Source organism: Cyanistes caeruleus, chromosome 13 (genome assembly GCF_971803275.1).
Source record: "Cyanistes caeruleus chromosome 13, bCyaCae1.hap1.1, whole genome shotgun sequence".
In the NCBI taxonomy this organism is placed as follows: domain Eukaryota; kingdom Metazoa; phylum Chordata; class Aves; order Passeriformes; family Paridae; genus Cyanistes; species Cyanistes caeruleus.
This window is the reverse complement of record NC_141713.1, coordinates 2,396,602-2,419,871: the sequence shown is the minus strand read 5'-3', so window position 1 is coordinate 2,419,871 and position 23,270 is coordinate 2,396,602. Positions and strand designations below refer to the sequence as shown.

The following is a 23,270-nucleotide window of genomic DNA, read 5'->3' as shown; positions in this document are numbered from 1 at the left end:
AGACCTTCATTTCAAGGCAGGGGAGGCTCATCTTGAGCATAGCTGAGTGAGGCCCTGGGAGCAGCTCAAGGACACCCAGCCCAAAGCAGCCAAACCAGTGACAGCCTCCTGTGCCTTCCTGTAAAACCCCTCCAACACTCCCAGCCCAAAACAAAGAGAGCTGAGCCAAGCCAGACAGGACCCATTACAGCACAGGCCTTGGGAGATTAATACTTCACAGGGAGCAAAGTACAAGGGTTTCTAATCTGACACACTTCCAGAGCTGACATCACTTCTAGTTCTTGGCAGCCAGAGATTTTCCTGGGGAGCCGCTGTTGTGCTGCAGGTCCCACAGCCTGGAGCCTGGCCAGCACATTTCCTATTCCACACACATCTGGCACTTTGAAACTGGCTTGTGCACCTTGCAGAGATCCAGCCAAAGAAAACCTTCCCAGGAGTGAGAAAGTGGCTCAGACGAGGAGAGCAGAGCGCTCGGTCATCGTGTGTGTTCTGTGGGATATCAGGCAGTAAGAGGAAAGGGCTCCTCTCTCCCCTCCACATCCCACAGGAGGTGGCAGGAATTCAAGCTGCATTTGAGCCTCTGCACTGTCGCCTGCCTTAATTTATGTATTTATTTTGGATGTTGAACTCGTGGAACTCAACAGCACAATTAATCTTATTTAATTGGGAGCGAACAGCACTTAAGAAATGTGAAGTTACTCCTTCCAAAGGGTTTTCTTACCTCTCAGCAAGCCAACTACTGTGCCATTGTTCTGCTTAATGTAACCTTCTGCCGATGCTCTTCAGAGGCTCTTAGAGCTGTAGAAAATCTTTACGTTCCCATTGTCTAATTCAAAGAGGGACTATACTTCAGTGTGTCCCCATTAAAGCAACACAAAGCTCTCTTTCTTCTTGGAAACTTTATGCATTGACAATTACAAGTCAATAGCTTGGTCTCAGTCTGTTTTTAGGGCAATTGCACTTGGCAAGTGGTGACCCAGAAAGAAATCTGGACGAAGGTCTGTATGCTGGGTGCTCAGCAACACCAGCACTGAAAGCAGAACTGGAGGAGCTCTGGGCTTGGAGCACCCCACTCCCATGATCTCTACAGAATGAGAGGCTGAAAGAGGAGCTGGACACTTAAATCCCCTTGTGCATCACTTGTTCAGCCTTCCCACAGCACAATAAAATAGAAAACATTCTTCCACTAAACCTTAAGGAGGCCTGTGAGACAGAAGGGTCAGGATCCCTACATTCCCTACTTAGTTACCAGATGTTACTGGAACTTTCCACCTTGTAACAGCAACAGGAATAAGAAAGTTACACCTTCAACATCCATTAAGCCTCCCTGGAACACAAGGCTCCTAAAACTAATCTCCAGAGCTGCTGAAAAGACCATTTTATTAACACTTGATATCCAGGCACAGCAGAGCAGTTCCAGCGCCGAGCAGTGCTCACCAGTGGGAAGCCAACCTTATCCTAATTCTGCATATAAGCAACCTGGATAGTTTATTTAATAATGCAGCATCTCCCACTGTTGCAAGAGAATATTTATCCAGCTGGCAGCAAGGGACTCTCAGATCATCCCCTGTCACTAAGCTGATCCCAGCCTTTCATGAGCAGCTGGGTGCCAGCCCAGCACTGCAGGCAGCAAGAGGCGGCATGTGGAGAGTGTCACATTGTCCCCATGTCAAGGGGCTGGGTAGGAGGCCATGCCAAGAGCAATCCCCACACACCCTGCACAGATCCAGCTGCAGCCATGGTGTACAGTGTCCTGGTCAATCCTCACCTTGGGCCTGGGGGCACATTGGTTCTCCTCAAGTTCTGGCACACATCTGGAGCCACTGCTGGATGAGCACTGGCAAGGGAAGTTGGAGCATGCAACTCTCCCCAAAGAACAATGCTGGGCATGAGTCTCTGGCCTTTGTCCTGTCCAAATCCCCAGTTCAAAAACAAAAGAGGAGAAGGGATGGCATGAAAAAAACATCTAAAATGTGTGCAACACTGCATTGTTGTTTATGGGCCATACCTGGGAAGGATGGTATCATCTAAAGCTGTAATTACAGTAAATAGATGTGCTGGTTTGGTCTGGGATTGAATTAATTTTCTTCACACGGGGAATTGAATACCTTTGTGTATAAATGTAACATACACCAAGGAAAACACCAAGGGAATAGAACAGTTGAAAAGGTCTCCATGGAAGTATTTTTGAAGATATGCTGAAGTCAACTGAAGCTGTTCATTTCACCCACCCAAGATCATGAAAGCCACCAACCCACACAGCCCTGGAAACTCCAACCTAGTAAAATACCAACTGATTTCTAGAAAGGACTAAGTGCTCTCCTGCTTCCACAGAAGCATCAGATTTGCCCAAATACGTGTGTCTACAGATGATGCCTAACAGATAGGAACAAACACCACACCAGCTCTCTAGCTCAAGCTCCTTCTCATTGAGATGTGTATTATTCTGAAGTGTCCCCTGCAACAAATGGTCCAGAAAGATGAAACAAATCAATAGCAGTAAAAATTTATTCATTGTGTTGAATTGCCAACGGCAATTATAACAGTAAACTGCTTGATTTTCACAAAGGTTAAACTTTTGTATTTCCCCCCTTTGACCCCAGAAAGGTTTCTGATGGCAGAGGAAGCCTAGAATTTCAAAATCCATATTTGCTAAACTCAGCCTTTTTCACGTCTTCTCCCTAAGGTGTCTCACAATGGAACAGGGAGATGTGTCCCTGTGCAGAGCAATATAAATGTGAGCCTCCCTTGCACTGAAGGATGCTCAAAGTGCCAAAGTGACTTAAACACTAAAATCCCTGAAAGCCTCTCCACAATCCCCACACTGCCTTATCCAGGGAGGACTGAGCTGTTCCTCTCCCTTTCCCAGCCACTCCATGCCCAGCACACAGAGCACCAAACCTCAGGCTTTGCTCTACCAACATCTCCAAGGCAATGTCCACCTCATGGCCCTCATCCTTCCCTTCTTAAAAAGCCAATGAGGAACAGCTGAGATGATCCCTGCTGCAAGCATGGGATACATGGGGAACTCAGCACAGAGCCCTGGGTTTGCATTCAGAGATTTACAGTGTGGAGGCACATTAAAATTACAAGCTTCAACAAGCGCACTGGAACAATAACACATCAGAGTCCTGTAATTGGGCCCTGAAATACACTTAGTGAAAAATACAGACCAGCTGCAATGCTGGAAATGCTCCTAATGCAATCCAAGGTAATTATTGGTAACAGACCATCAAACAAGTGCATTAATATGCTCTGATCAGAGAGAGAATCAGATGGGACAGTCTGGCACAGCAGCTTGTACCTGCAAATTATGTAAATGATTTGAAAGAGCAAAGCCCCAAAGCCCTAGAAACACTAACTCTAATGAAAGTTATTAAATGCTATTTTTGTTATCTGCTGGTGTTAACATCAGAAGGCCCATTTGCTGCAGTGACTGTAATTGTGCTGCCGAGGGTCTGGACTGAATAAGCTTGAGATTTGCAGACTAAAACGACTGCCTTGGATTTGCATGATCTCACCGACACCCGTTTAAACACATAATGACTTCCTGCATTTTTCACTGATGTTGGAAAGGAAACACAGTTATTTTGCTTTTGTGAGATGCACAGGTTCCTGATTTTACTTCATCATACATATACTTTATCTGCAAAGGACTCAGAAGTCTGAAAGAAGACTTCCTGTTACATTACCTATTTTTACTTCAACTGTTTCATTTCAGCATACTTTTAGGATATACTTTCATCTTTTCATATATGAGAAAGCTGAAAGTATGCAGTATGATACAAGCTTCAGTATCATCCCTCTTGAGAATAGTCACTTAACCAGAAACTAACATTGCCAAATAAATACACAAAAATCCTTCACCTGTGGGCTACAGTTTAAGAGTATTTTGTAGCTCTTTCCCCTGGGTTAGTTCTGCATAGTCCAAAGATGCAAATATAAATATGTTAAATTGAAAAATGTTCAGTTCCGACAGTGAATATTTTATCAGTCACGTTCTCACCACCCTACTGTATTTAAAAAAAAAAAAAAGGGCAGCATACCCAATGCTAAACCTTGGGAAAAGTGTAAGAGGAATGAAATAGTGTCCCCACTCCAAGTCTTAATCCAGCAGCCAAACTTCCCAGTTAATACATCCTGTCCTCTCTACCAAACAAGTCTTTAGCCTTTGTAACTCAAAATTTTGCACACAAAATGTAGTGTAAAGCTGTGGAGCAAGCAGAGATCGCCCATTCTTCTTTTTCCTCATTTTAAAGACCTCCAGAAACTTGGGCTATACTTTACAATTTCAAAATAAACACACCACCTGTAATCTTATTTTCTTTTTTTTCACACTGCAAAACAGGCACACTTCTAGCTTTAATGGTGCAGCTGAAGACTCACCCACCTCCAGTGAGAGCCTCCAGTGAATTTCATGGCCTGGTTCACTGTCCACCTTGCTTTCCAGCATGTCAGGGGTGTTGCATGTCACCAAGGACAGCAAGAGAGCTCGGCAGCAAAGGAAAGATCAAGAGTGTGTTACAGGAAAAGGACACAAGCCCTTTGACTCTGCCCCTGCTTGGGTGTACAAGGCTTGTGCTTGGAGTGCCAGCTTGGCCCCAGAGCCCCACCTCACCCACCCTGGCTCTCTGCAAAGGAGGCAGGAGTGGCAGCAGCTGCTGTAATTTATTAGTTGTGTTTGTTCACACTCACCAACCCTCCCTAGGATGCACCGCTCCGATTGCAGCCAGACGGAAACGGCGAGTGTGACTGGAGGCAGCGGGAAAAACACTTCTCCATCACTTGTGCTTTCCCCTTCACAGGTTCCACTTCCAGTTGTCTTGCCTGTCATTAGGAGGAACTTACAACCTGCTGCTGAATGATGTACTGTAATCAATACAAACAGCCACAAGATCCCCTGGAAAGATGCGGGAGCACTGCTCAGCAGTGATATTTATGAGCACAGGATCCCACAGACCAGAGCAGTCCCAACTCTCCTGAGTATTTCCACTGTTTACACTGAGATCAGAAAATTAAAATGATATTTTACGCTTAATGATTCGAACAAGACCTGTGAAGTCCTTCTCTCGGTCCCATTTACAACACAAACGCCAATGACAGAGCAGCAGATGGTCAGAAACACTCCCCTAGAATATTCAGGCGATTCAACTTGAATCTGTGCCCAAATCATTTAACTTTAATGGATTCTTTCATTAACAACCAAAGAAAGGGAATATGGTTGCCAGGACATTAAAATCACTTTTTCAATTATACTGTTATAAAATCGAACAAATTAGCTGTAATTCTTAGCTGAAGCTTAAATGGAAGCACGACTTTAAGAAAGAAATTAAAATTGATTTGGATTAGTGGGCATCAAGGGCTTTTTAAAAATTAACAAGATTCTTATGACTTCATAGCATGGATGGATTAGCTAGAGGTTTCGCTGCCCTATGCTTGCTACCTGCCAAAGCATGGCAGCTGGCTTCACAGCATTCGTTACAGAGGGGTTTAATTAGACTGAGGGGAGAGAACGCAAGGATTGAAGCTGGAAACAAAGTTCTAGGGAAGCTGGGTGCTGTCTGAATCCACCTTTTGGACTCAGCCCAGTAGGGTCTTGGCAAAACTCAGGGAAATCATAACCTCTAAGCTTTAGCAGGGCAAGGTCTACAGGCTGTAGTGGTTAGCTCAGGGTGGTCTTTCAAAACTGTACTGGATGCTTCACAAACATCAAAAGAAAATCAACCCCAAGATGTCTGCTGTAAAGAACACACAACTTTAATGAAGGCTGCAAAAAAAAAAGAAAAAAAAAAGGAAAGATCCAGCATACCACAAAAACCCAAAGCAGGTAAGGATTAACAATGGGAGCAGTGGAAAGAGCAATCCATAAAGGAAACAGGAACTGTAACACTGGGCACCAGGATGCAAGCTACCTACAACACAGAGCAATGGGGTCACACTAGGAAGAAAAATGTCCTTTATATTGTATAATAGGAACTTAATGAAAGAGACCTTCACTGAACACAACTTGCATTGATCCTAAAGACCAGAACCCTAAGATGTACTTTTAGAGAGCCATCCCCCTGCCAGGGAAGGGAGTGATTTGGAACTGTTGCCCAGAAAAAAAGAGACTGAAACCAAGCTGGAGACTTTTATACCTGCACTGGACAAAGCCTTTTAAAATGTATCTATTAAAAAAAAAAAAAAAAAAAAAAGGCACTAGTGAGAACAATCCTGTTTTGACCCCTGCGAGCCGGACGGGATGTTCCAGCACTCAGGCTCCACCCCAAACAGCTCCAGGATGATGCACTGCCGAGAGCACCTGCCAGCTGGCACAACTGGCCTCTCTGAAAGGTAAATGCAGCAGAACATTTCAAAACCAGTCTCATGAAATCTTGCAACACAAAGCACTTCAGATGACTCCTCTTTACAAGTCAGCATTTCATATTTAGTTATTTCTGCTCTTTATTGCAACACAGTGGGTGGCAATTTGCATCAGTAAAAGCTGGCTAGAAAAGTTAATCTTCCTTTGGACAATCCTGAATATTACTGCTTTGCCATAATCCTGCTGGTTTGTCACCCTGTATCTGGCTTTCAGATATGCCACAGAGTAACGTTCTCCAATAAATCAAGAAGAGCTTCACCCTTTGAACCAAGCTTTGAATTGTAATCGCTGTGGGTCTCCGTGTGCTTGTTAGCAGGTCTTACATTTAAGAAAACAGAAGAACACATTTTAATCCAGAACCTTTCAAGATCCATGTGTCTTTTCTTTTAATGATTTAAAATCAGGGCACCCTCTGGCTTTTGGTTAGAACTAATGGCAAGATTTGGCCTAGTAGGGTGGCAACTATGCACACATAACACACACAACCGAGACCTTTATCTCATCTAAGGTAGGGATCTGAAAAGCCTGGAGTTGGTAAGAAAGGAGACCCCTGGATGAGACAGTCACTGACAGTGATCTCTTTGCAAAGCAGAGAGAGCAAAGGCAAAGCAGAATGGGCTTCTGCAAACCAATGTTTTAGGCTGAAGGTGACTTTTGCACCACTGCAATGGAACAGGAGCAGGCACATTCAATTCAGGTGCTTCTGTTGAGCAGCAGCAAATTCCAAGGTAGGGAATGGTAATTTCCAGCCAACAGTATAGGAACTTCCTGACACAAACTGCTTGATCCAATCAAGCAGCACAGACAGCAACCGTACCTGTGAAACCTGGCCTCCAGGCTCACACACAGGAGCAGGTAGAGGAACTTCTCACCACACTGTAGGCACCAGCACCTCTGTCCAACTGTGAGTTAGAAGTACCTACAGGGACTTCTGAATATCCATTTTGACTTGTCTACAAGTAGAAGCTTATTAATATCACAATTATTAGTAACAATTATACAACTATTATATATGTTAATATATGTCAACAGAATAAGAATATTAATATATTCTCTACAGGGTATTTCACAGAATTAATGAGATCTCATAATGAGCCTAACCTCTCTGACATCTTGCTAATACTTATTTCTAAGCAAGCTACTAAATTCAGTGTGCATCTGCTCCAGCATTGAATTGGCTTGCAACTCAACTTGATACCCGTAGGTGAAAAGGACGTGAATTCTGATGAAGGGAGGTCTCTGCCTTGCTGGGGGCAGTGACAGAAGAGGCAGATGTACATTTACTCCTGTTGCCTTTATTATCAATCTGGTTCCTCTACTGAGCAGCCAAGGCTTAAACCACCCCAGCTCCTGCTGCAGTGAATGGCAGCGAGTCCCCGAGAGCTCTTTGCCACTGACACATCAATTCAAGCACATCACAGGGCTGTCTCTATCTCCAGTCCTAACTCCTCCTCAAGACCTTCAAAGTCAACTCCAGCGAGGCTGCTGCTCACAATATTCTTTTCCTAGTGGTCTTAGCCACGGAAAGGGAAGGAAGCACTCTCCCATGCGCTGGGAATGAAACCACAGTGCAGTCCCACAGTCAGTGAAATGTGCCCTTGGCATCCTCAGAGCCAGAGACAGTGGTACACCCAGGGGCACACAAGGCATCTCTTGAGTTCATCCACATCCTATCTCCTGTACAAGCTGAGATTCAGGAACAAGAGGTACCTCATTTCAGCACCAGATCCTAAAAGCCCTAATTCTCTGGTAGCAAATTCAGCAGCAAAATTCCCACAGAGAGGAGGATTTAGCCCTCGAGAAGCCCAAAACAAAAGCAGCATCTGTGACTCACCCATGAGACCCACAGCAACAACAGTGTAAAAATTACATTCACATGGACTTGATGCTACTCATGGAAAACAACTCTGGAGCCTTTCTGCTGGCAGACCCCATTTCTGAACACTCTTCTTTCCCTCTTTTGTTCTTTATAGGATATTTGCATGGAAACAAGAGCCCTGTTTCTCAGCTGCTCATGTCATCCTGCTGTCTGCCCTTCCTTAACAGAAGACAGGCTTTTCAGAGAAGCTGTTTTCAGGCAAATAGCCTGGAATGACAGAAGAACAGAGCACATGAGCACCTCCCAGAGCCAGAGTGCCAGTACCAAGCCAGGGATATTCCCTGTGCACAGACAGTCTCTCACTCTTTCAGTGATGGAAGCTGCTGGATACACGGGAAGAGTTCACTGGCAGACTTTCAGATCATTTTCCATGGAAAACAAGTCTCTTACTTCAAGACCATGCTGAGAAGGTCCAGTTGTGTGGAATGCAACACCAATTACCAGTCAGGAAAAGCCCTGCTAGCCTGAGGTACCCCTAAACTCGGCACTGAATTGTGGCTCCATCAATATGAGACTCAGACTCCTTCAAAAAAACCAACCCAACAGTTATGGCAGGTTCAGATTCTGCTCTTGCCCCTGAATCTTCCTGTAATTTTTGCTCTTTTATAAGCATATTACTGTTGTTCCAGTGGGGTTGTCTGTGTGGAAAGGCTAACCAAAGCAGGGGGAAGCTGACAGCGACCTGCTCCGTGTATCCAACTCAGAGTGTGAGCCAGACAGCGCTGTCAAAGGGCAAAGAATACACTCTGGAAACAAAACCTCTTTGTTCCTCTAATTTTGTTCCAGTTAAGTCAGTTCAGCTGTTCCATATAACCAGTCAAAAACATTCAGCATTTCCCAAAGTATTTTAAGACTTCAAAGTTGTAGGTTTTATTTTGACAGTTTTAAAGCGCATAGCTTTTTTTTTTCTTTACAGATTTTTTTTTGCATTAAAAACAAGGCTGTTTAATAAATTAAGCTTTACAACAACCACTGCCGCTCTGCTTTTATCATGGCTTCAATTAAAATATTGTTTCTTGAAGACAGCTAACGGCTTCTGAGAAAAAAAATGAGGGTTGATTCTCTTTCACTGAGAATGTTTTCAATAGACTCAATTTGTTAAAACTTGTGATTAAAACCAAACTCCAAGTAGGGCAGGCTTAAAACCAGGGGGGTTTAAAGCTGTCTAAGTTGCTGATATGAACTCGAAACTTCACTTAAATGAGCCTTAAATGAGCATACCTAAAAAGTAAATTCTTCAATACCCAACAATGGAATATTTAGGAAAAAGTGACCTATCCAACAGTCACTGATGAGGAAAATGTAGGAAAAACACTGTTTAGAGCAGTGCCTGGCAGCTCAGCAGAGACAGGAGCTCACCAGGAGCAGGCTGTTCCAGAACAAAACCTTTCTACATAACCCAGGCAACAGATCTGACCTTTTCATCTACAAAAAACAGTTCAACTCCCTGAACTCATTACTGGGGGAGATCTGCCCCTCAAACCCTTTTCTTTTTTTTTTTTCACAGTCTCAGGGCCAAACCTGTTCTGACACCGATTGCCTCCTGTCAGGAAAGTGCTGGAACAGCTCAGGGACAAGACCTGTACTGAAACCAAACCTGTGTGAACTCTCCCCGTGTAACCTGAGCTCCGCACAGCCGCGCTGACATTGTCACCACACTGAACGGGAGCCAGGCAAGCAAACCAACGACTCGAAGGACTCGTGTCTTCAAAAGCAAACAAAAGAGGGTTATAAAAACTAATTAGCTGTTTGTGCTCGCTGCTGCTCCTCTCTGCAAAGCTGTAACCACAGCGAGTACATCTCTGAGGGCTTCTCAACAGCGGCTCTGGAACGGCCCGGGCCGGGCCAGCTTCACGGTGCCAGCAGCAAAGGCCCTAATCCCACAGTTTTGAGGTCAAAGCTCCACTCGCACAGTTCACAGTACAGCCCACAACCAGCTGTGTCAGCACAACTGAGAAAGCAGGATCAAGCAGCCGTGGGGACGAAGCTTTTAAGCTTGTGATGCTGCCAAATGCTTCGTATCACAGCCCTGCCTATTTGCATTTCTGCCTTGGGCCCCATCTGTAGCTTCCCATCCATGTAAAAGCTGTCCCCAGGGAGAAGAAAGGCTACTGTCCATTTGTTCAACACATCTCAAGTGCATCCAGCTTCAAATGAAATAGGTCCTTAAACTCTTTTCCACGCAGTTCTAACTCTCTTTTTGTCTGAGGGCAGGGAAAACCAGAAATGGGAGTAGCTGGTCCAGTGGCTTTGATCAGTCAGCACCAGGCACCAGTGCAGCTCCAGCCTTCCATGCCAGCACCACATCCTCACCATCAGAAACACACACACACACTCTTAATCCTCTCCTCAACTTCCTCTTCAGATAAAGGGTCCTACAAATCAGGTCTCCAAATGCAGTATCAGTTAAATCACTTTGTAATAACACACAGGAATATCTTTAAAATATGGTTACATCCTGTTCCAGAAGTCTTAATGAGCCATATTTTTAGTCCAGGAATAACCTGAAAACCAGCAGAGACACACTGCAGCACTAAAACTATGTCACTGTAAAGCTATTTCATTATAAGCCACGGCTCTCTTTGCACAGATAATTTCTTCCAAGAGCCCAACTAAGCTGTTACAAGGTTTTCCAGCAGCCACACGTGTGAAGCAGCCAGAAATAAGCCTAATATACCAGGCAGAAGTTGAGAACCAGGAGAAAGAAAAGAATAAACAGAGGAGATGGGTCCTTTCAACACACGTGTCTCAGCAGAGGTCACTGCAATGACTGGGAGCTGGAGGAGGGCCAGGACACCATGCATGCATCTGTCAGGGATCCCACCCAGGCTCCAGGCAGGCATCCTCACACACACGGGAACTGCAAGGCTGGAGAAAGCAGGAGCTCCAGCTCAGACCACCCAGCCTCTCGTGTCTTGCACTCGCTACCTGCAGTGACAAAGTGACTGACACAGCCACAGCTGGCAGAGCTGCTCGAGGGAGCACAGACCATCCTCCAACAGCCATTTCCATCCTCATCAACATCCCCAGGTGACAGACTCGTGGAACACAGAGGCAAGGCCAGGCATCTGGACCAACTTGCTCAAGCTTCATGTGAGAAGCAAGGAGAAGATGAGGTACAGACAGGATCCAGACATGACGGTGGCAGACACTCTGAGGACATTTCTGCTCATGCTCAGAGGTTTGAAGAATTCAGCTCATTCCCAAAGCCCCTGGCCTGAACACTGCACTGCCTGGAGTCCTGCAGGGCTTGTGACCTCAGACAGGGCTGAGGAGAGGCACGGACACAGCCCCCATCACCCACAGTTCTGCCACTCCCTCTAAAGAGAAAACAAATCACAAAGACACCCCAAGCAAATGCTGGTGGACTGACACCCTCTCTAACTCAGAGGGGCAATGTGAAACTCCAGTGGCTCTCAGACTCTAGAGAGAAACTCTGAATTGCTTTCCTGGAAGCTGCACCTTCCCCGATCCTTGAAGAAAGCCAGCGTAAGGGAATACCCATACACTCCTTATCTCCTTAACATGAGGAAAAGAAGAATCTAAAATGGGCTTCTCTTCTGAACCAGCTCCAAAGCTATCTCAGAAAAGCCATGTTATCTCCCAGCAGCCCAAACCACTCCTATTTGTTACAGAATAATAAAGCCATTACTACTGAGCAATCCCATTATTACACTGGTTTTTTTTACATGGCTGTAATTTAACAGTTCCTCACTGTTTGCTTTAGAAAATCTATTCTTGAAAGGTCTATAAAATTATGAACTCTTGCTCCAGTTTGAAAACATACGCACGAGCAGGGATTTCTGTTTCCTAACAAATCACATACCCCTACTAGTAAATACCAGCTTATAAGAAACATCTTTTGTTTATTGAAAGTAAATAGCATGTGGACATTTTAAACAAAAAGAAGGTGGGAGGCAGAGGGGGGACAGACAGATTATGTTTTTCACTTTCATTTTGCCTTGTGTCTAAACAAACAGTCCCTAACAGCTTTGTTTTCCAAACCAACTTTCTCCCAGCTGCTATCTGGAACTACAGAAAGGGAAAACAATACTCAAGATGTACAAGGATTACTTGACTTTACACACTTGTTTTACTCAGTGGTCTGGCTACACAAGCCACAGTGGGAGTTGCTAGAAATAAGCAGTAGGCTTGGAGAGACTGGTTGGCTTCACTTCAGTACTGGGAGGGTTCACTCAGACCCTCATGCCATCCCAGAGGGAATCAGCATTTTGCCAAGCTTTTGTGACAGGTCCCAGTTTTGCCACAGGAACTGATCCACTGCCTTCCACCAAGCCACAACCACACAGAAACTTGGAAGATGACTCTAACAACAGCTTAGAGAGGAGGTCAGAGAAAACAGCTCTTACAGACCATCAGGGACAGCTACCTGAAAACAAATTATCACCCTGATCTTTTTAGCCATGGTTTGTACTGTTTCCATAAAGTACAGGAAGCACACAGACACCGACCCAAGGCAGCACAACAAATTATACCAGGATGGAGCACAATCTAATGTTTCTGAATTTTTCATCATCTTCAAGATCAAAGATATTAATAATCAAAGATCTTTCTCATCCCTCTGCCTTCAACTGATGATCAAGGCACCAAATATTCCCACACTCCTTTTTCCTGCCTTCTTGCTACACAGTTTAGTGTTACTTAGACCATGCCTATCTCACAAGTTCCTTGCCCACAAGAGATGTAGCAACACTTCACTAAAGTTGCAGGGTGGGAATAGCTAGAGTTAATATTTTGATCCATTTCACTCAAACAGCAGAAGATTCTTTATATCCAGGTATAAATAGAGACACATGACTTGAAGAGAGTCTCAGAAATGATGTGCAAATACCTAGCTCTATCACAGCTCTCACAGATCACTGAAACCTGCTATATTTAACCCACCACTTTTTTAATTGCCCATCATGCCACAACCAAACAGCCCCTCCACAGATGATGGTCCAGCCCCTTCTAAGCTGGACCTTCACGAAAATTACCCAAAAAAGGCATTTGAAGGGCCTCAGATGGAGTCCAGAACATGGTAACTTCTCACTTATTCCTCATTCACCCCATCCAGGTCTTGCAGGACAGCACCTGTTCAACTGGGAATATGAGAAGCAAACCCTCTGCATGAGCCCTTTCACAAGGCCTGTTTCTCCCATGGCTGTGTAGCTGCCACAACAGCAAAGCCCCCCTGACAGCACATGGATTTTACTGCTACTCACAGTGCAAATGAGATAATTAGGTCAGAAATCTTCAAAGCCCTGCCACTGCTGTGGGTAATGAGATTCTGCAGTTCACCTGAAAATAAAAATGGAAGGAGAAGGGCAGGTAAAGCTCCTTCCCCTACCAACAGCCTGAAGTCAAGCTGTGAAGCCATCCAGGAAACAGCTTAGTCCAGCTTCCATCAAGAAGAGGTCCTTCCTAGCAGCTGGGAAGTCAATGCACAAATACAACCCTTAAAAAAGAAGAGCATTCATACGGGAAAACCAGGGGCACAACAGATTTGCCAATGAAACACAAGGTACAAGCAGCCAAACTGCCACATTTTAATCAGTGACAGCCCTCTTATCTTGCTGTGTGCTGGCTTTCTCCTTTCAGAAAGAGACCAGGTCACATCTCTGTTCTTACCTGAAATACTGTCTTCAAAAAAAAGGGGCAGAGAACCCTTCTACAGGGGTGTCACTTCGCTGACAACCCAAGACACAAACACTCCTAAGACTGAGGTGAAAGCTTTCACAACAAACAAAATCACCTGGCATGTATTTAGAACTATTTATTGTACAATTCTGTCTGCTGAAGCTAAACAAAGAGCCTCTCTTGTTTGCTCTTGATAGGCTGAGGTTCAAGTCTGGAGTGTGTCTTCAGGGCAGGGTGTAAAGCCATAATGCAGAGCAGCTACAGAATGTCAATGAACAGCTCTGGTTTCAATCCTACCAGGAGCACAAGGAAATACACATACAGACCCTCTTCCTGCTCCTAGTGTTTTCCAGCTCTCTCCAAACAGCCAGCCTGTCCTGCAGAGTCCCTGCAGAAAGGCCTAGATGTGCAACTTGTCACTCAGAGAGGACAAGAACCAACCCAAGCATCGAAAGTAAGTCGTCTACTCTCAAGAAGAGAAGTCAGGCTCATCAAATTCCTGCCAACTCTACTGCATTTCCCAGGTAATTGCACAAACCATGAATTAATAAGAAATAATGAGCCAGCACACAGGGGAAGAGAAGACAATTCAGAACAGCAACAAAGAGAACTAATGGAAAAGTACATTTTAATAGCTCAGTGCAGACGACTGTCACTGCAAGCCCGCATCACCCCAAGAGAGGCGCCACTTCCCTGGGAGGACACAAGGACACACAAGCCACCCACACAGGGCAGGAACACAAGGCAAAGGTGAGGGGGATTTGGGGCAGGAGTTAATTTTGCAGAGAACAGACACCGTGGGCAGTCTTGACAAAGCACCAGCCTGTCCAGGGACAGCCTTGTCAGCACCCACCACATGTCCTTCGGGAAGTCACAAAACCCATCTGGGCTTCACTGCCTGGCTTCAGCTGCAGAGTCTGACAGCAGCTCCCTCCGTGGGTGTGGACCATCCCTGCTTTATCTAGACCTGCTCTGCTTCTTTCTGTTATCACCTATCCACAGGTATGTTATCAATGCAGCCAGCCAGACTTGCTGGCACAATAGCAGATAAAAGAGGAGGTTTGACAGAGAAAATAATAAAATGGGAGATGATAAACTGTTAAGTCAAAGGGGTGCTCAGAGCTAGACATGCATGATCTTACCAAGGACGTGTCCACCTTGGGACTTTAATCCTCCTGGTTTAATTTCTTACCTAGTCCTGTTTGAAAAGACAGTATCTGGTTGTGATCTGGAAACTCAGTTACCATCCAAAGACCAAAGTGATCTCTTACAGCTCTTAGGGATTGTGTTAGGAAAAATGGCAATATAACAGCCAAATCTGTGGCTACAGGAATGCACATGAAGGTGGAGGAAAACAAGAAGCAGTACAAACTTTTGAACATGGTTAGAACAGAAGGTCAGAATGGGTGGAAATCTGCCCTCCCATTTCCAAACTTAAACTTACATCTATCGTAACAACAGGAGAAAAATATATTTTACAACCTATTTAAAAAATGCCTCACACATACTAGGCTGTTTAACTTTCCAGCATCTACAGTGCATTTACCCACTGTCAGCGCAAGTTTCTCTTCAGAGCACATAAATCTTTCCGTTTTCCAAAGCTGCAGCCAGCTGAAACCTGACAGTTTGAGGACAAAGCACTAAAAGGCCCGGGTGTGCTTCCAAATGGTGAAGGACACGCTTTCGACACACAGTATCTGAGCAGCAGAATCCTTTTGAGGACTGTCACACCACTTTGGGGCCCTCCTGGATCAATGGGGATCCAGGCTCGGATGTGATGCTTCTCCCTGGCTGTCTCTGGGCTTCTGCTTATCTCACCAAAACACATCTGAAAACAACACCTGGATTTACATTGAGATTTCAACAAAAACACTCCAGATCACCCTCTTTTCTCAACAGTGAGGAAAGTTTTGCCTCTGTGCATTCAACTGCTAGATGAGCACTATAGATGGTGGCTGCTCTGGACCAAGGAATCCAACTTCATTTATTACTAAAACCAGACTTATTTCCATTAATCTAGACTAATTATTGCTGCTCCTCCTTTATTGAGGTCTGTTGTGCCTCAGCTCATAACACCAGCACATGAGAAACCCTCATCTTCATAACCAAGCCATTTTGGGCCACTTTGAACAGCTCCTTCTCTACTGTTAGGAACAAATTGTGAGAATGATGTTTCTTTTAGAGAGCCAGTTTTATTTCAGGGAATGCTGTGTGATCATTCTCATGTTCAGGTCAACAACAGCCTCGCAAAATCTCCTTTATCAACTTTTACTACTGTTGAGCAGAGATTAACTTAATTGAGTCCAACCCATATTAGCCAAGGATTATTCGTTAGTCACCAGTGTATAATCACTTGCATTTTCCAGCAGAAACATTTACATTTCTCAGAAAACTTGCAGAATAAACCAAGTCACTTTTTTAATGAAATCTATATAAAAACACACATCCACATTGTTGTTTTCCCCCCTTCCAAAACACACAATTAGTTCAGCTTAGAAAATGCTATAAAAATCAGTTCTGTCAAATTTGCAGTCCAACAAATTTTCTTCTGGCGAGAAGAAAACACTCCCTATGAGAGCAGCATTTTTTTAAACCTCACAAACTTTCAAATACACAAAAAAAGTATTCAGGAATTTTCATTTACAGGCCTGCACATACCACATGCCAAATACCAACTTAACCTTTCTGTTTAAAGTCTAAATGGAAGTTACACAGATGTGCCACATCCTGATGCTTCCTCTGGTTTCCTGCATGTGAGCATCCTGCTGCAACCCCCCCAAATCTGCCTCAGCAGCAGCTTGGCTGCTCTGCAAAGAGACACTTTTGGAGCTGAAAGTTTCTTTACTTTTCCCTTGGCTGGCTCTGATCCCATCACATCTGGAAAGCCACATCCAGCTTTCAGACTGGTTGTCTGAGCTGAATGGCAGCTCTGCACTGAGCTGGGAGGAACTGGTGCCCTGGGGATCTGCACAGCCCAGATCCAAGAAGTCAGGCTTTGAACTGAAGCAGTAAAAGATTTCCCCAGCTGAGCAAACACCTGACTGCTGAGAAAAGCAGGGCTTACTTACTACTGTTACTGTAGAAGGCTGAGATTATGGATGGAAAACAGGTGAAAGACTTAAGGACCTGAATGTACCCGGCTCAGTAAAGAGCAGGCTATCAGGAAATTCGGTGAGGGTACACATCCTCACAGGGAGGCTCTTCACACCAGTACCTGTCTTCACACACCCCTACAAACCCCAGCTGGGTGAACTCAAACTGAAGGTGCACATCACTGAGCGAGGACGTCAAACCAGCCTCCCGACGAGCTGTGATGGACAAGCACCCACAGCAAATGTTTAAGTTAGAAGTGGGTGTTGCTTTTTAAGAGATGTTCTTTTTCAAGCACAACCATTCAACCTGGAACAAGAAACATCTCAGCTTCCCACAGTACACAAAAAGGCAGCACAATATACTGCTTGCCTTAAACATATTGAACTATCCCAAGTGCCTTCACTGGTGTAAAAAACAAAGAATGATCTGACAGCTCAGCCTCATGCCCAGATGCTGAAGTGCTGCTGAAGCCTTTCACCCCTCACTTAACTCCTCTGCTGCTAAACAGCAAATCCTGGCAGCAGCCACAAGCACGAAATAAATGGGAAGCTCTTCTCTGCCAGCAGCTGGGAGAAACTTCCATCTCTCCCCACTTTGCATGTAAAGAAAACTCTACAATAGTACTTGTGGTAATGCTGCTCGCCAGATTTTCCACTGACAGACTCTTGAGGAAAGCCTCCATATAGGAAGTCTGCTCCTAAGGACCCTCTCCAAGTGGATGACTTTTGACTTCGGGAACGTATGGTTCATCTTCTTGAGGAACAGTTCCTTTTGTTTTCAGTACAGAGAAACAGAGTACAAAGGAAAAGAAAGAAAACTTCCATTTACTGTGACCTAGGGAACATAGAGCTAAATAAATTTGATCAATATTTTGATTTCTCTGACAAAAGCTGCAATCAGTACTGACACAAACAACTGGTTAGCAAGCTGGGGGGGCAGGAGGGGTGAATCAAACCAGAGTTTCAAGATACTTATCTTTCCATCACAACAACTGCCACCAATGACAGTAATTTGCATGGCTAATAGGCAGTATTATGTTTACAAAACCATCCTTGGGAGGGAAAATCTAAACAATTTTTGCCAACCCAGCAAAGGAGCTGGTGTTGGATCAGATCCTGGGATTGTTTTTCCCTTTTTATCTTATCTGAGAGTATTCTGCCAAGACGCCTTGCTATGGAGAAACACCAAGTGCCTTCAGAAGCGCCTTCAGGAGCCACACAGACCTGTGGAGAATATGCTCACCCTCCTGTCACAGCCTGAATTCTCCAACAGCAGGGCTGTCCTAGCCTCTCTGACAAGGGGAAATAGCTATCAAGCAGAAGAACAATGGAGCCAAGCCAGCAGACCCAGCTCCTCCACTCCACACCACACTCTGTACCCCTCTGCTGAAGATAACCTCCAATGAGGCCCTTATCTCCCACCCAGGAGCAGGTCCCATCCCCAAAGGACAAACTGACCTCCCAACATCAGCCTGAACACCTGCTAATACTCTGCCCTCCCCAGTCCTTGGTTTGGTTTTTCTTTCCATGAAAAGCTCCCTGTCCTTTCGTTATGAGCTTTTTCAAAGCTTTGCCACAGACAGACAGGTAGGTGGGTGGGACTGCCAGGGCACAGAAATGGGCTCAAACTGGCTCAATCTCTCTGGATCTGTGTAATTAGGAGGACCATCATTCCTTTAAAGCAGCACAGATAACCCCAGAAAGGTAAGGGCACATTTTCACTAGATCACCAGCAAAAAAGAGACAAAGATTTCCAAGAGAACATAAAAGCCTCCTCACATGCACAGAAAAAAATCATCAGTGAACCCTTGACTAGTGTTAGTATCAGGGAAAATTCCACTTTTGTCTGGAAAATACATGCACCCATTCTGCAGCTGTATCCAACAGCCAGCCAAGAGCCACAGAGAGGACAGTCCTGCCTTAAGTGCAAAACCTGAGGTAAGTCTGGAACCTGCAACCACCGATAATGCTTCTGAAAAGATTTATCAAAGCCCTGAGTACATGAACAGTCAGATTTTGCCAAAACTTTCCATGTATTGACAGGGCATGGGAAACCCATTTCATTAAGTAATGACCTTTTGGTCACACCAATTAACTTTATCATCTATTGACAGTCAATTTAGAAACAATCAAGGATGCACATTTCCCAGCACACAGTAAAACAGACGAAGTACTTTATCACATCTCTGCTGCCAGCCTAGCATTGCTTCTGAATCCAAGGCTTGCTCCACCAAGTTCTGCCATCCCAGCACCATTTTAACTGTTTAATTTCCCAAAGTCTTACATTTAACAAGGTGCTAAGCCATCCCAACTCCAACAGGAACATGGTTCAAAGACCCGAGCAGGAAATGAGACCGGGGATGTCTGTCAGAACAAGGAAAAAAGCCACAGCAGATTGAGCACAAATGCAATATTTCACATGCTAGATTTTAATTCTCCCACCTATTTGGGCTGAGAACAAACCTTGGGGATGCTCACATTTCATTAACACACCTTTAATATTAACGACCTGTCCTCAAGAACTCCATGAAAGATCTGTAAAAAAAATTAAAACATAAAAAACCAAGGTAGAATAAACCAGGTTATTCCATAGCTCAGCTGAATTTCACACAGCAATAAAAGGCAATTGTGTTTAAAATGCTGATAAAGATTTTTAAATAATTTGAGAACATCTGATACGAAAGTTTCCCTGGAACACAGTAATTGCTTATCATAACCACCACAAAGCATGTTTATTACCCACGGAGATAAGACACAGCAGCTGCTGGACTTCTCAGATAAAACAAGCCCATATCACAACAGCAGGATCACATGGATTAGGAGCAGGAGAGGATCTGACTCAGAGACACCAAAGGGCATCAGTGACATGAGCAAAACCACGTCCAAGGGAGAAGCTCCATGACCTACACACTCACAAAGTGTCCTGACACCTGCAAACAGGACAGTGTTACATAGACTCAGACACTTGTTTTGGCTCTCCCATGGAATTTCCCTCTCAGCAGCTCCAACTCCAGCAGATTTTTACCTTCCTACAAGGAAACACTGACCAGCTCTTCCTCTCCCTTGAAGCCTCCATTACTCTTCAGAATTAGGACATTTAACAGTGTTTCAAAGATGATTTCAGCATACTATACTAGTAATAGTCAAACAAATTAGAAGCTCTTCAGACTTCCCCCCATGTCTGGTGGAGGGTTTGGCAGCTCTAGGAGGGCTTGTGAAAACATAGCTCAATGCTGCTTTCTGTGAAGGTGGCAGATTCAGTGTTAGCAACTGTGGATCCTCTCACCAACAAGCTGTTAAGTCAGAAAAGCACAAGTGGTATTTGGAGGTCTTACTCAAGGGATTTAATAAATGCAACAATGGTACTTAGAGTGATGCTGTTCTTCATGTCTACCGTGTGTAACAGCATCCTCTGCCCATTGGGAACAACTGGGGAAACTGAGGCAGAGACAGCAAGTAACCAACACAAAGACAATGAAAAGGACCAAAGTCACAGCAGCTCCAAATGCTGTGTTTGGAAGTGCTTTCCCAAAAAGAGAGGAAAGCAAAACAGACACCAAGTCCCATAACACAAATGCTGGTGTAATAATAAGTCATGTTTTACAGAAGAAAAGACTTCAAAAATAATCAAGTGGATACAAAGACTTGAGATCATGATTTCCTGCAGTTTTATGCCTTGTAAGTGGATTCCCCAGTCCCACCTAAACAAGGTTCATGATCTGCTCAAAGCCATTCCTGCCATTGAGGCACTTCAGGTTCTTCCACAGGTGGGTTTTCCAGTGCCTCTCCTTCAGTCCATGCAGAAACTGCATCTAACTCCTCTATTTGGTCACTTATTTTCAAAAACTCCGCATTCTCCATGTCCAAACTCATTATGACTGATCAGCAGGTCCAGGAATTGTTGAGAAAAAGAAAAGGGAGAGGAACAGACAACTGGATGGGATAATTACACCTCTTCAACTTCAAAAACCAGCTAAAAATACTGTATGCAAGTGGATCCAGTTCTTCTCCAGAAAGTAACAAAATTGCACCAGAGTTGATTTTGGCCCAAAGTACACTTGGCAAATACTGATAACAAGGATTTACCATATCCCCTCTAGTATTACAGCTGACTATAAAACAAACATTTGCTTCCTACTGATAACAAAATGACTGTGATCACTCAGGGTTTGTAAAGGTTAGGGTTCCTGTCACCCAAGGCAGACTTGTAATTCCTAGTGTTCACGCAAAAAATACCCTGCATATAACACTGGCCTCAGTTTTCCCTCAGGTACCCACTCACCTCACGCAGAGATAAAATTTGGGATGGATTCCAGCAACAAATTACAATCAGATTAAATATTAATTCCCAACTTAATTATATAACCATGACTAGGCTTAATGGCCTTGAAGCCATTTAACCAGGAGAGGAGCGTGTAAATTGCGCAAGCAGCATCTCTTATGCTGCAAATGCCCAGACTGGTCCACAAGCACCTAGATTTTTTCCCCTGGGAGAACAGCCAGCCTTTGGAAAAGCAGCTCCAAGGGAGGTAAGAATTCAAATCATCTGGCAAGCAATATGGTGTCAGGAGTCACAAACCCATGGGACAACACAGCACTCTGCCCTCAGGATAGCTGTGCACTAGAGTGAGAAAGATCATGTATGTGCTGAATACTTATTTATGGATTTCATCCTCACCTTTGAAAGAGAGGAGCATCTCCAAGTTTGGCTAAAGATGGGCCATGAGGATGCCAGAACAGATGAAGTAACTGGCCCAGGACCACAGTGGGCACACAGGAGAGATGCCCTGTATGCCACAGCCCACCCCAACACTTCACAAACTGAGTGCCCCCAGTGCAGAGACACCTGTGCTGTCCCACAGAAGCTGTCTCCTTCTCCAAACCAGGCTGCATGCAGGGAAAATCATCACCCTTCATCCCCAGGGAAAGGCAGACTGCCAAATATTTTCTAATTCTTACTTGCACCATTCTGAAGTGTCTCATGTACCACCAGCAGTCACCCATCCCCATGGGGCCCCCACAGCAGATCAAACCTGCTACAGCTGCCAGGAGAAAGTCTGCTGCAAAAGAGGGGGATATGCCCGAAAATGAGCCCATTCTACTTCACTTTGGACTTGAAGGCACAAAAAAACCCAAAAACCCAAACATTAAAAAAGGAAAAAGCTCGGGAAAACAGGAGAGACAAAACCAGAACCAAGTCTGAGCAGTTTCTCCTTCAGCTTCACGCACTAGAAGAGAAACAGAAATGCCAGCAAAAGAACTCCCGTGCCTGGCTTGGAGACTGCCACTGTCACAACAGCCACGGCACAACCGCAGCGAGAACGCTGCCCCTGGAAACGGGATACAGGTGAAGCCTCGCCAGCGCTGTGTGCACGATGTTTTGCAGTGTCAGTGCCCCCCGTTTCTCGGGGCCTGGAGGAAACAGCCCTTCCCTGCAGCGCCCATGCCGGTGACACCGCAGTCCCGCGGTCACAGGGCCGGTGACATCCCGCGAAGCGCAGGCGGCCGCAGCCGCAGGGACACGAACAATGGCAACGCCTCCCTCCCCGGCACGGGCTCGCACGGCAGGCAGCGGCTGCGGGGTCACGCCGCCAAGGCGAACGCGACAGGAAGGATAAAACAAATCACAACTCAAGTGAGGTGATGTCGAAAAAGGAAATCTGTTCTGTAGCAGGAGAACTCAACCACAAAACCAAACTATACAAACCCAGATGGATTTCAGCTGATCCCTCGGATGGAAAGCTCAGTGCGCTTCCCACCAACACATCCCCTGTAGAGAGTCCCAAGGAAAGGAACCAGCACAGCCCCCTTGTTGAAGTCAACTGAAAAGGGGTTGTTTCGTGCTTGGGGTTTTTTTCCCTTAAACCCCTTTCCTGTTACTGCAGTGAAAACAGGCTCCAAGTCAGACAGCAGAAAACACTGGATCCCATCCCCAGCAAGTGCACACACTGGCACTGCTTCCATCAACTCCGGAGGGGGGAAGGTTTTACACTCTACTTCTCTCCTAGGTACTTCATACCCGGCGAGGCTTGAACTTTGGATCAAAACACATGAGGCTTTGGATCAAACACAGACTTTCCCAAAACCGTTTCAATCCTCTGCCAAATTAATTTCAGATTGAAACAAGTCCGTGTTTTTCTTTTCAGAATCAAACCCACCTGTTGGAAAGCACATCCACACGTACCCAGCAGCAAATCCAAGGACTGTGCAGACACACTCACTGCCTCCCTATACAAGATGTGGCCCGTTGTTAGAAAACAAACAGCAACAATTTTCACTAGTTGTCTAATTGCTT

At 45.0% G+C, this 23,270-nt stretch overlaps 1 protein-coding gene across 4 annotated transcripts in view; it reads right to left on the bottom strand.

The window, feature by feature from the left end:
- Positions 1-23,270, bottom strand: part of IGDCC4 (immunoglobulin superfamily DCC subclass member 4) — an 86,627-nt gene that overhangs the window by 61,714 nt on the left and 1,643 nt on the right. The window contains exons 1-3 of one of the 4 annotated variants that reach the window (XM_086848732.1): positions 22,245-22,518; positions 19,469-19,510; positions 19,260-19,339 (exon numbers count right to left, since the gene is read on the bottom strand). The exons of the other annotated variants lie outside the window; for them this stretch is intronic. The gene's annotated coding sequence lies outside the window, so the exon portion shown is untranslated. Of the gene's footprint in view, positions 1-19,259; positions 19,340-19,468; positions 19,511-22,244; positions 22,519-23,270 lie in introns of those variants that run through there. 4 annotated transcript variants of the gene reach the window in all.